Source organism: Drosophila subpulchrella, unplaced genomic scaffold (assembly GCF_014743375.2).
Source record: "Drosophila subpulchrella strain 33 F10 #4 breed RU33 unplaced genomic scaffold, RU_Dsub_v1.1 Primary Assembly Seq109, whole genome shotgun sequence".
Lineage (NCBI taxonomy): Eukaryota > Metazoa > Arthropoda > Insecta > Diptera > Drosophilidae > Drosophila > Drosophila subpulchrella.
Window position 1 is genome coordinate 7,501 of NW_023665451.1, and position 12,500 is coordinate 20,000.

A 12,500-nucleotide genomic window follows, 5' to 3' on the forward strand; every position below is an offset into this window, starting at 1 on the left:
TGCTACATCACCCTATAATAGTTTTTGAACCCGTCAACTTCAATTCGGGTATTTTCAATTGTCTTTGCCAACCATTTATATGGTATTCTCTATTATAATAAGAGAATACTAGTGTATATCCATTATATGGATATATCATCTTCATATTATTTGCTACACCACCCTATAGTAGTTTTTGAACCCATCATCTGCAATTCGGGTATTTTCAATTGTCTTTGCCAACCAACTATACGGTATTCTCTCTTATAATAAGAGAATACAAGTATATTTTCATTATATGGATATAATGCCATTTATTTTTCAATATCCATATAATTCATTTAGTTTTGTATGTACAAAACAAGTTTTCTTTATAGTATTGACAAAATCATATGTTTACGCATAACATAAGTTTTGACCAATACGAGGAGGGGCCCGCCAACGACCACCTCCCTATAGTAGTTTTTTACCCCACGCACTACTGCGTGCCTGTTTACAGTACTAGTGCCAGCTATCACTAGGTTTATATATCATGTTTCAGTGATATATGGGTAAATTCTACCATTTATTCTTATGTATATGGCATTTCTATGCCATATTTATACAATCCATTCATATCTTAATGTATATTTATTATATTATACATTATTATGCCTTATAGGTATTATACCTATAAGCCATATCCATACGATTCATTCACTAGTGCCGCCCCTCACTAGGTTTATAATTGTTATATCATTGATATACAATTTATTTCTATATATATGGCATTTATATGCCATATCCATACAATGCATTCACATTTCAATGTATATTTACTTGTTATACATTATTATGCCTTATAGGTATTATACCTATAAGCCATATCCATACGATTCACTTATATAAATATATGTATATTTTTCTATACATAATTTTTTTTTATTTTTGTATGGATTTCTATGCATATCCATAGTTTATATGGATATGCTTGGCGTTCTATATAGTATTGACAAATTCATATGCATAACATAAGTTTTGACCAATACGAGGAGGGGCCCGCCAACGACCACCTCCCTATAGTAGTTTTTTACCCCACGCACTATTGCGTGCCTGTTTACAGTACTAGTGCCAGCTATCACTAGGTTTATATATCGTGTTTCAGTGATATATGGGTAAATTCTACCATTTATTCTTATGTATATGGCATTTCTATGCCATATTTATACAATCCATTCATATCTTAATGTATATTTATTATATTATACATTATTATGCCTTATAGGTATTATACCTATAAGCCATATCCATACGATTCATTCACTAGTGCCGCCCCTCACTAGGTTTATAATTGTTATATCATTGATATACAATTTATTTCTATATATATGGCATTTATATGCCATATCCATACAATGCATTCACATTTCAATGTATATTTACTTGTTATACATTATTATGCCTTATAGGTATTATACCTATAAGCCATATCCATACGATTCACTTATATAAATATATGTATATTTTTTTCTATACATAATTTTTTTTTACTTTTGTATGGATTTCTATGCATATCCATAGTTTATATGGATATGCTTGGCGTTCTATATAGTATTGACAAATTCATATGCATAACATAAGTTTTGACCAATACGAGGAGGGGCCCGCCAACGACCACCTCCCTATAGTAGTTTTTTACCCCACGCACTATTGCGTGCCTGTTTACAGTACTAGTGCCAGCTATCACTAGGTTTATATATCGTGTTTCAGTGATATATGGGTAAATTCTACCATTTATTCTTATGTATATGGCATTTCTATGCCATATTTATACAATCCATTCATATCTTAATGTATATTTATTATATTATACATTATTATGCCTTATAGGTATTATACCTATAAGCCATATCCATACGATTCATTCACTAGTGCCGCCCCTCACTAGGTTTATAATTGTTATATCATTGATATACAATTTATTTCTATATATATGGCATTTATATGCCATATCCATACAATGCATTCACATTTCAATGTATATTTACTTGTTATACATTATTATGCCTTATAGGTATTATACCTATAAGCCATATCCATACGATTCACTTATATAAATATATGTATATTTTTCTATACATAATTTTTTTTTACTTTTGTATGGTTTTCTATGCATATCCATAGTTTATATGGATATGCTTGGCGTTCTATATAGTATTGACAAATTCATATGCATAACATAAGTTTTGACCAATACGAGGAGGGGCCCGCCAACGACCACCTCCCTATAGTAGTTTTTTACCCCACGCACTATTGCGTGCCTGTTTACAGTACTAGTGCCAGCTATCACTAGGTTTATATATCGTGTTTCAGTGATATATGGGTAAATTCTACCATTTATTCTTATGTATATGGCATTTCTATGCCATATTTATACAATCCATTCATATCTTAATGTATATTTATTATATTATACATTATTATGCCTTATAGGTATTATACCTATAAGCCATATCCATACGATTCATTCACTAGTGCCGCCCCTCACTAGGTTTATAATTGTTATATCATTGATATACAATTTATTTCTATATATATGGCATTTATATGCCATATCCATACAATGCATTCACATTTCAATGTATATTTACTTGTTATACATTATTATGCCTTATAGGTATTATACCTATAAGCCATATCCATACGATTCACTTATATAAATATATGTATATTTTTCTATACATAATTTTTTTTTACTTTTGTATGGTTTTCTATGCATATCCATAGTTTATATGGATATGCTTGGCGTTCTATATAGTATTGACAAATTCATATGCATAACATAAGTTTTGACCAATACGAGGAGGGGCCCGCCAACGACCACCTCCCTATAGTAGTTTTTTACCCCACGCACTATTGCGTGCCTGTTTACAGTACTAGTGCCAGCTATCACTAGGTTTATATATCGTGTTTCAGTGATATATGGGTAAATTCTACCATTTATTCTTATGTATATGGCATTTCTATGCCATATTTATACAATCCATTCATATCTTAATGTATATTTATTATATTATACATTATTATGCCTTATAGGTATTATACCTATAAGCCATATCCATACGATTCATTCACTAGTGCCGCCCCTCACTAGGTTTATAATTGTTATATCATTGATATACAATTTATTTCTATATATATGGCATTTATATGCCATATCCATACAATGCATTCACATTTCAATGTATATTTACTTGTTATACATTATTATGCCTTATAGGTATTATACCTATAAGCCATATCCATACGATTCACTTATATAAATATATGTATATTTTTCTATACATAATTTTTTTTTACTTTTGTATGGATTTCTATGCATATCCATAGTTTATATGGATATGCTTGGCGTTCTATATAGTATTGACAAATTCATATGCATAACATAAGTTTTGACCAATACGAGGAGGGGCCCGCCAACGACCACCTCCCTATAGTAGTTTTTTACCCCACGCACTATTGCGTGCCTGTTTACAGTACTAGTGCCAGCTATCACTAGGTTTATATATCGTGTTTCAGTGATATATGGGTAAATTCTACCATTTATTCTTATGTATATGGCATTTCTATGCCATATTTATACAATCCATTCATATCTTAATGTATATTTATTATATTATACATTATTATGCCTTATAGGTATTATACCTATAAGCCATATCCATACGATTCATTCACTAGTGCCGCCCCTCACTAGGTTTATAATTGTTATATCATTGATATACAATTTATTTCTATATATATGGCATTTATATGCCATATCCATACAATGCATTCACATTTCAATGTATATTTACTTGTTATACATTATTATGCCTTATAGGTATTATACCTATAAGCCATATCCATACGATTCACTTATATAAATATATGTATATTTTTCTATACATAATTTTTTTTTACTTTTGTATGGATTTTCTATGCATATCCATAGTTTATATGGATATGCTTGGCGTTCTATATAGTATTGACAAATTCATATGCATAACATAAGTTTTGACCAATACGAGGAGGGGCCCGCCAACGACCACCTCCCTATAGTAGTTTTTTACCCCACGCACTATTGCGTGCCTGTTTACAGTACTAGTGCCAGCTATCACTAGGTTTATATATCGTGTTTCAGTGATATATGGGTAAATTCTACCATTTATTCTTATGTATATGGCATTTCTATGCCATATTTATACAATCCATTCATATCTTAATGTATATTTATTATATTATACATTATTATGCCTTATAGGTATTATACCTATAAGCCATATCCATACGATTCATTCACTAGTGCCGCCCCTCACTAGGTTTATAATTGTTATATCATTGATATACAATTTATTTCTATATATATGGCATTTATATGCCATATCCATACAATGCATTCACATTTCAATGTATATTTACTTGTTATACATTATTATGCCTTATAGGTATTATACCTATAAGCCATATCCATACGATTCACTTATATAAATATATGTATATTTTTCTATACATAATTTTTTTTTACTTTTGTATGGTTTTCTATGCATATCCATAGTTTATATGGATATGCTTGGCGTTCTATATAGTATTGACAAATTCATATGCATAACATAAGTTTTGACCAATACGAGGAGGGGCCCGCCAACGACCACCTCCCTATAGTAGTTTTTTACCCCACGCACTATTGCGTGCCTGTTTACAGTACTAGTGCCAGCTATCACTAGGTTTATATATCGTGTTTCAGTGATATATGGGTAAATTCTACCATTTATTCTTATGTATATGGCATTTCTATGCCATATTTATACAATCCATTCATATCTTAATGTATATTTATTATATTATACATTATTATGCCTTATAGGTATTATACCTATAAGCCATATCCATACGATTCATTCACTAGTGCCGCCCCTCACTAGGTTTATAATTGTTATATCATTGATATACAATTTATTTCTATATATATGGCATTTATATGCCATATCCATACAATGCATTCACATTTCAATGTATATTTACTTGTTATACATTATTATGCCTTATAGGTATTATACCTATAAGCCATATCCATACGATTCACTTATATAAATATATGTATATTTTTCTATACATAATTTTTTTTTACTTTTGTATGGATTTCTATGCATATCCATAGTTTATATGGATATGCTTGGCGTTCTATATAGTATTGACAAATTCATATGCATAACATAAGTTTTGACCAATACGAGGAGGGGCCCGCCAACGACCACCTCCCTATAGTAGTTTTTTACCCCACGCACTATTGCGTGCCTGTTTACAGTACTAGTGCCAGCTATCACTAGGTTTATATATCGTGTTTCAGTGATATATGGGTAAATTCTACCATTTATTCTTATGTATATGGCATTTCTATGCCATATTTATACAATCCATTCATATCTTAATGTATATTTATTATATTATACATTATTATGCCTTATAGGTATTATACCTATAAGCCATATCCATACGATTCATTCACTAGTGCCGCCCCTCACTAGGTTTATAATTGTTATATCATTGATATACAATTTATTTCTATATATATGGCATTTATATGCCATATCCATACAATGCATTCACATTTCAATGTATATTTACTTGTTATACATTATTATGCCTTATAGGTATTATACCTATAAGCCATATCCATACGATTCACTTATATAAATATATGTATATTTTTCTATACATAATTTTTTTTTACTTTTGTATGGATTTCTATGCATATCCATAGTTTATATGGATATGCTTGGCGTTCTATATAGTATTGACAAATTCATATGCATAACATAAGTTTTGACCAATACGAGGAGGGGCCCGCCAACGACCACCTCCCTATAGTAGTTTTTTACCCCACGCACTATTGCGTGCATGTTTACAGTACTAGTGCCAGCTATCATTAGGTTTATATATCGTGTTTCAGTGATATATGGGTAAATTCTACCATTTATTCTTATGTATGTATATGGCATTTCTATGCCATATTTATATAATTCATTCATATCTTAATTTATATTTATTATATTATACATTATTATGCCTTATAGGTATTATACCTATAAGCCATATCCATACGATTCATATACTAGTGCAGCCCCTCACTAGGTTTATATATCTCATTTTAATTATATATTGGTAAATTCTATTATTTATTCTTGTGTATATGGCACTTATATGCCGCCATATCTATAAAAATGCATTTATATTTCAATGTATATTTTCTATATTATACATTATTATGCCTTAAAAAGTTATTATACCTACCATAAGGCGATATCCATACGATTCATTTATATAAAAGATATATGTATAATTTTCTATACATAATTTTTTTTTATGAATATATGGGTTTCCTAAGCATATCCATATAATACATTTAGTTTTATATGGATTAGATTGGTCTTCTTTATTGTATTGCCAAACTCATATTGATAAAATAAGTTTTGAACAATAAGAGGATCAGCCGCCAACCAACCAACCACTGCTACCATTGGAGGAACATATACTTACTTTTTATATGTCCTCTTACTTGAATGGTCCTCTCTTTACTTGAAAATTTCATTACCATAGGAATCTATTTATACATGGAATATGATTTCCACTACTTTTTCGCGTCACTAATAATTAATATGACGATACAGACTTGCTACCATAACATAAGTCTTGAACAATAATAGGAGCAGCCGCCAACCAACCACCAACCAACCAACCACTGCTACCATTGATAGTAATTTTATATGTCCTCTTTAGTTGAATTTCAATACCATAGGAATATTTATACATGGAATATGTTTTGCCACTACTTTTTCGCGTCACTAATAATATGACGATACAGTCTTGCTACCATAACATAAGTTTTGAACAATAAGAGGAGCAGACACACCAACCAACCAACCGCGCTGCTACCATTATATATACTTATATTTATATAAGTCCTCTTTACTTGAATGGCCTCTTTACTTGAATTTCAATACCATAGGAATATTTATTTATACATGGAATATGTTTTGCCACTACTTTTTCGCGTCACTAATAATATGACGATATAGACTTGCTACCATAACATAAGTTTTGAACAATAAGAGGAGCAGACACCAACCAACCAACCGCTGCTACCATTGAATGAACCATATATACAAACTTTTATATATGTCCTCTTTACTTGAATTTTAATACCATAGGAATATTTATACATGGAATATGTTTGCCACTTTATCATCGCGTCACTAATAAGATGGACGATACATTTTGTTTGTTCAATATTTACTTATATATTGATGTTTCCAATTTAGGTCTTTTATATTTCTTCTTCCCTACCTTACACACCACAAACAAAGTGGCGTGCGATGCTGCAAGCAAGCATAATGATTATGCCCGCTTGCAACATCTTTATTATCGAATCATCAAGCAAAGGATAAGCTTCAGTGGATCGCAGTATGGCAGCTGCTCAACCACTTACAACACCTTGCCTGTTACAAAAGTCGTTTACAATTGATTCTAGGCTTTGTCATTGTATTAAATAATGCTTTTATATGTAACTAGCGCGGCATCAGGTGATCAAAGATCCTCCCAATTTACTATGTTACAAATTACATTGGCATCACATCCATTGTCGTTTATAAAGTAAATTATAAACTTTAAATGGTTTAGAAGCCATACAATGCAAATTGCCCCTTATTTATCATTGCAGTCCAGCACGGATACGACCTTAGAGGCGTTCAGGCATAATCCAACGGACGTAGCGTCATACCACTGTTCGCTCGAACAAGTATTGTGCCATTGGTCCGTACCTGCGGTTCCTCTCGTACTACGCAGGAATGCTGTCGCAACAACGTTTTGTCATTAGTAGGGTAAAACTAACCTGTCTCACGACGGTCTAAACCCAGCTCACGTTCCCTTGCATGGGTGAACAATCCAACGCTTGGTGAATTTTGCTTCACAATGATAGGAAGAGCCGACATCGAAGGATCAAAAAGCGACGTCGCTATGAACGCTTGGCCGCCACAAGCCAGTTATCCCTATGGTAACTTTTCTGACACCTCTTGTTAAAAACTCTTTAAACCAAAAGGATCGATAGGCCGAGCTTTTGCTGTCCCTGTGTGTACTGAACACCGAGATCAAGTCAGCATTTGCCCTTTTGCTCTATGTGTGGTTTCTGTCCGCACTGAGCTGGCCTTGGGACACCTCCGTTATTATTTGAGAGATGTACCGCCCCAGTCAAACTCCCTACCTGGCAATGTCCTTGAATTGGATCATACCTGAGTAATTGGAGTTATACCAAATTTTCAAATCAAAAATACATAAATGCACCGTTTTATTAAAGAATTTGTTTGCGATTATATAACAAACTCGTGATACTTTGATCAAGAAGCTTGCATCAAAACCCAATACCATAAGATATAATAAATATATCCGTATAATGGCTAGGAAATGATACACGTTCCATTTAATCAAGTAAGTAAGGAAACAATAAGAGTAGTGGTATTTCATTGGCGATACCAAACGAAGTCTAATATCTCCCACTTATTCTACACCTCTTATGTCTCCTTACACTGCCAGATTAGAGTCAAGCTCAAAAGGGTCTTCTTTCCCCGCTAATTATTCCAAGCCCGTTCCCTTGGCTGTGGTTTCGCTAGATAGTAGATAGGGACAGTAGGAATCTCGTTAATCCATTCATGCGCGTCACTAATTAGATGACGAGGCATTTGGCTACCTTAAGAGAGTCATAGTTACTCCCGCCGTTGACCCGCGCTTACTTGAATTTCTTCACTTTGACATTCAGAGCACTGGGCAGAAATCACATTGTGTCAACACCCGCTAGGGCCATCACAATGCTTTGTTTTAATTAGACAGTCGGATTCCCCAAGTCCGTGCCAGTTCTGAATTGATTGTTAATTGATAATCGTTATAATTAATAAGAACTAATTGGTTTAACCCAATTAGTATTCTTAAAAATTTTAGCAAGAAAGTTCCACAATTGGCTACGTAACTAAACTATCCGGGGAACAAGTGACCAACATAAATGCCAGACACTCTATTTACCCAGAACGAGCACATAAACCATGTTATTGTTTCCCAATCAAGCCCGACTATCTCAATCTTCAGAGCCAATCCTTATCCCGAAGTTACGGATCTAATTTGCCGACTTCCCTTACCTACATTATTCTATCGACTAGAGACTCTTCACCTTGGAGACCAGCTGCGGATATTGGTACGGCCTGTTGAGAAGTTTGCGTGTCCCCACCATAAATTTTCAAGGTCCGAGGAGAAAATATCGACACAACAGTATATGTCATGCTCTTCTAGCCCATCTACCATATCTCTCTGCGAAAGACTTCCATGGTAGTACGGCTATAAAACAGAAAAGAAAACTCTTCCGATATCTCTCGACGGCTTCTTTATGGTCGTTCCTGTTGCCAGGATGAGCACGAGGCCCATATTTAATAACAAACGGATACTCAACAGGTTACGGAATTGGAACCGTATTCCCTTTCGTTCAAAATTATTCAAGTATATTAATTAGCTTGATTTATATAATATAATTATATTTGTATGGCATTTGTGTTTTACTTGAAAATTTTCGGCTTTCGCCTTGAACTTAGGACCGACTAACTCGTGATCAACCACTGTTCACACGAAACCCTTCTCCACTTCAGTCCTCCAAGGTCTCATTCGATTATTTGCTACTACCACCAAGATCTGTACCAATGGCAGCTCCATGCAGGCTTACGCCAAACACTTCTACGCATACCATTGTACCTTCCTACTCACTAAAGTTTCAAAATTTATATCACAAGTAATATAAATCATCTACTTTAGCGGTAATGTATAGGTATACAACTTAAGCGCCATCCATTTTAAGGGCTAGTTGCTTCGGCAGGTGAGTTGTTACACACTCCTTAGCGGATTTCGACTTCCATGATCACCGTCCTGCTGTTTTAAGCAACCAACGCCTTTCATGGTATCTGCATGAGTTGTTAATTTGGGCACCGTAACATTACGTTTGGTTCATCCCACAGCGCCAGTTCTGCTTACCAAAAGTGGCCCACTGGGCACATTATATCATAACCTTGAACTTCATATCAAGAAAGTTAAGGTTCTTACCCATTTAAAGTTTGAGAATAGGTTAAGATCGTTTCGACCCTAAGGCCTCTAATCATTCGCTTTACCAGATAAGATTATTTTATATAACATTAAAATGCACCAGCTATCCTGAGGGAAACTTCGGAAGGAACCAGCTACTAGATGGTTCGATTGGTCTTTCGCCCCTATACTCAATTCTGACAATCGATTTGCACGTCAGAACTGTTTCGGTCTTCCATCAGGGTTTCCCCTGACTTCAACCTGATCAAGTATAGTTCACCATCTTTCGGGTCACAGCATATATGCTCAAGGTACGTTCCAGTTAGAGGCATAAATAATATAAATATCATTATACATAACTATATAGAACGCCCCGGGATTGTGTTAATTAGCTATAAATAGTTAAAAAACTAATCCCATTATTAGTCAAGTTAATTACGCTATTAGGTTTATATCCCAATAACTTGCACATATGTTAGACTCCTTGGTCCGTGTTTCAAGACGGGTCCCGAAGGTATCCTGAATCTTTCGCATTGTTAATCATACAAGTGCATATAATAAACACAAAAATCAATGATAATTATGCCATTATATAATTCCGAAAAATTAACGCACTGTATTCATATAAATCTATCAGCACTTTATCAAATTAATAACATTTATTCTGTGTTAAAATGCAAGCAAATTAATTTGAATAAACTATAAGTTATATTTTATGATAAATTTTGTATGCTAATAGATTACAATGTCCTTATATGGAAAAAATGCACACTATTATCATAATATTGTTTAAATATTACAATTTTAATGATGAATTTTCCATAACGGATATTCAGGTTCATCGGGCTTAACCTCTAAGCAGTTTCACGTACTGTTTAACTCTCTATTCAGAGTTCTTTTCAACTTTCCCTCACGGTACTTGTTTACTATCGGTCTCATGGTTATATTTAGTTTTAGATGGAGTTTACCACCCACTTAGTGCTGCACTATCAAGCAACACGACTCTTTGGAAACATCATCTAGTAATCATTAACGTTATACGGGCCTGGCACCCTCTATGGGTAAATGGCCTCATTTAAGAAGGACTTAAATCGTTAATTTCTCATACTAGAATATTGACGCTCCATACACTGCATCTCACATTTGCCATATAGACAAAGTGACTTAGTGCTGAACTGATTTCTTTTCGCTCGCCGCTACTAAGAAAATCCTGGTTAGTTTCTTTTCCTCCCCTAATTAATATGCTTAAATTCAGGGGGTAGTCCCATATGAGTTGAGGTTGTGTATAACTTTTTTTGCAATTAATTCTTTATATATAATGATAAAACATTTTATTAAATTCGTTATATATTTTATATATTTGTATGGCATTTGTTTGGTCTAACGAATCAACGAAGAATAATAATATTGTCAACGGCTTTCTATTTACTAATCTTTAATAAGAGACAATTCTAGATAAATTTTTTATGCTAGACATTTCTCAGTATTATTTGATTGAAAAAGAAAATATTTCTCTTCGTTTTTCACATTCAAATTATTTACTAATGTGAGATAATGTTTTTCATATATTTGTTAATATTATGAATAATATAATAATTAAATTATTATTATCCAATAATATACCATATGCTTATAAAATTTCATTATAAAATTTATATAAACAACTTAATTAGCATAGTCTTACAACCCTCAACCATATGTAGTCCAAGCAGCACTATAAAATTAATTAAAGTACATAACAGCATGGACTGCGATATGCGTTCAAAATGTCGATGTTCATGTGTCCTGCAGTTCACACGATGACGCACAGTTTGCTGCGTTCTTCATCGACCCATGAGCCGAGTGATCCACCGCTTAGAGTTTTATATATTGGTTTGGTAATTTTGTCATATATGTTTTTATTGAAAGAAATTAAAAATACACCATTTTACTGGCATATATCAATTCCTTCAATAAATTGATTTTTATACCTAAAACGAATGCTGCGAAATGTCTTAGTTTCATATAACCAATAATATATCAAGTATTTTTTAAATGGCATTTACGGTATTAATACTTTTTTTTTAGCGATATATATTGAAATTTATATAAAACATTAACCTGTAATAATCAGGTACAACATTGTACATTTTAGGTTGTTGCATTATCCAATGTATGCGCATAACTGAGATGAACAATACATATCGCAACGCGTGTATATTATGGTCCATATACACACAGTGTTTTATTAATTAATTGCATTTAATATACAATATAATAATAATATTAAATAAATTTAATAATTTCGATTTGCTTGTTCGAATTTGTTATTTGTTTGCTTTTGCTTATTTATTTATCTCTTATTTAATGCAATAATATATTTATTATTACAATTATTATTTCGATTTGCT

The 12,500-nt window shown here is 32.8% G+C and overlaps 2 non-coding genes across 2 annotated transcripts; both read right to left on the reverse strand.

Moving 5' to 3' along the window:
* Positions 1-7,422: 7,422 nt before the first annotated feature.
* Positions 7,423-11,392, reverse strand: LOC119558540. Its single transcript, XR_005220247.1, has one exon. It is a non-coding gene; the product is annotated as a large subunit ribosomal RNA (ribosomal RNA).
* Positions 11,393-11,793: 401 nt separating this feature from the next.
* On the reverse strand, positions 11,794-11,972 carry LOC119558546. The gene has a single exon (XR_005220250.1). It is a non-coding gene; the product is annotated as a 5.8S ribosomal RNA (ribosomal RNA).
* Between the last annotated feature and the right edge of the window lie 528 nt (positions 11,973-12,500).